The sequence below is a fragment of the Ursus maritimus genome (genome assembly GCF_017311325.1).
Source record: "Ursus maritimus isolate PB19 chromosome X unlocalized genomic scaffold, ASM1731132v1 scaffold_X1, whole genome shotgun sequence".
NCBI lineage: Eukaryota > Metazoa > Chordata > Mammalia > Carnivora > Ursidae > Ursus > Ursus maritimus.
This window is the reverse complement of record NW_024423319.1, coordinates 5588474-5590981: the sequence shown is the minus strand read 5'-3', so window position 1 is coordinate 5590981 and position 2508 is coordinate 5588474.

Sequence of the window (2508 nt, the reverse complement as noted above, 5' to 3'; positions counted from 1 at the left end):
GTATTTTGGTCTTTTTTTTTTTTTTTTTTTTTTTTTTTTTTTAGAAAACTAGGTCCTAAAATTGTAAAGAAAGAAACACTTATATATGTACAAAAATAAAATTAAATACAATGAAAGGATAGAATGTAACTGTAAAAATGGAAATTAAAAGACAAGAAAAAACAAAAGAGAAAGCAATAGCAACAACAAAAAGGAAGGGATATAAACAGACAGGTGAAGAGAACAGAGCAATACACTTTCTCCTAAGTGTATTTTGGTCAGTTTGTAAGAAGAAACTACATTGCAAAATTGTAAAGGAAGAAAAACATATATACAAAAATAAAATTAAATACATTGAAAGGATAGAATGTAACTGTAAAGATGAAAATAAAAGAAGACTTTAACAAAACAAAACAAAAACAAAAAAAGGAAGAAAAAAACAGAAAAGAGAATATGATCAAGCAGGTAAATAGAACAGAGCCATACACTAGATCTTGGGTGTATTTTGGTCTATTAGAAGAAACTGCATCCCAAAATTATGAAGAAAGAAAAACGTATATATACAAAAATAAGATGAAATACAATGAAGGATAGGATGTAAGTGTAAAAATGAAAATTAAAAAAGATTTAAAAAAGGAGTTGATAAAATAAGAAATTGGTTGGAAAAGAAAAGAGAACAAATTAAAGTTGAAAGACTAAAGACTCATGGGGGAAAAGCCATGAATTCTAAGTGCTGTATTCAGTGCTGGAGTTTTGCCATTCTCATTGATCAGTAAACTTGGTATTGGCTGGATGTTCTTGCTGATCTTCTGGGGGAGGGGCCTGTTGTGTTGAGTCTCAGTTGCCTTTGCCCCAGGCGGAATTGCTTCCCCCTTGCCAGGGGGCCCCCCCACTAAGTAATCTGCTCCAGTTTTTTCTATGTGGCTTTTGTTCCCTGAAGGCTTTCCATACAGCTTTAGAGGATGAGAACAAAAATGGTGGCCTCCCAGTCTCTGGCCCCAGAGCCGAAAGCTTGGGACCCAACGCCTCAGTGCACCCTCAGGGAAAAGCAGTCAATCACTCCTGTCTCCCTGGTCTCTGGCCACACTCTGAGCTCACCCAGCCTGTGACTGAGCATTTCCATCTCAGGCACATGACCCCGTTTCAAGTCTTCAAACCCTGCAGACTCCTGCGCTGCACTCATGCATCCTGCTCCTGTGCTGCTCCTCCCAGGGGCTCTCCCTGGTTCTGCCCCTTGTTGCGCTCTTGCTCAGACAGCAGTCGCCCAACTTTGCCGTGGTTCAAAGTTTATGTCAACCCCGAGCTGAGAGTGCACTCGGGCTCACTCTTTGCAGCCAGCTTCCCCACTCCAATGCCTAGGAGCTCTGCTGCACTCGGACACCCCCAGTCTTCCTGTGACCCCCCAGGATCCTGAGACCACACTGTCCCAGTGAGGGTTCCACCCCCACTTAGCCACCTGAATGACTTCTCTCACCGGAGCAGACTTCTAAAAGTTCCGATTTTGTGCTCCTCTGCTCTATTACTTGCTGGTAGCCAGCTGACAGAGGCTCCCCCGCAACGTGGTCCATCTTCCCATATATCACCTCGGATTCACTTGTCTGCACCTCCTACCTTGCAGAAAGTGGTTGCTTTTGTATTTGTAGAGTTTCAGCTATTCTTTTCTCAGATCTCCTGTTGAGTTCGTGGGTGTTCAGAATGGTTTGATAGCTATCTAGCTGAATTCCTGGGACCAGAAGAAATTAAGGTCTCCTACTCCTCTGCCGTCTTGGACCAGGGACTCCTTTGCCCAATTTAAAAATCTAATTATTTGTTTCTTTGCTATTGAGTTGTATGAGCTGAGTGCTGCTTGCTGTAAGCCCTGCCCCCTTTCTCAGTCTGTCTGATCTCTGGTAGTTGAGCCCCAGAGATTCCCCCAGTGATCCCCATGATGTGAGAATTGAGTGGGCCTCCCCGGAAGTGTCATGCTAACTCAGGGAGCTCGATATCCACCTTGGGCTCTCTTTTCCCACTGGAGAAACCATAGGCCCAGGGGAGCTCTGTCAGTGTACCACTGTGTTGGCTTGTGGGAAGGGTGATGTGGTCAAAGTGAAACTTCTCTTTCTACCTTTCCAATGTGCTCTTTCTCAGTCTCTGTGGTCAGAGAGGTGCCTTAACCTCATCCCTGGGGTTTGGGATTTTCACAATGGAGTCTTTTCTATGGATAGCTGCTAGTCAGTTTTCTTATAAGGGAGACTGAAATCATGAACAACCTATGTCATCATCTTGATGATATCACCTCAACAGTGGCTCTTTCTAAAGCACTGGGTAACTCAGTCCCAAGGATGTTTACATAGAAGAGAGGCAAGCACAATATAACAGCGCAGATTCTTTTGGCACCAAATTGTTTCATTTATGAATGGATGAATGGGCCCATGAGTCAGGGCATTTCATGCTTGGGTGATGGAAAAAAAAAGCCATCAGGGGCACCTAGGTAGCTCAGTTGGTTGAGAATCTGCCTTTGGCTCAGGTCGTGATCCCAGGGACCTGGGA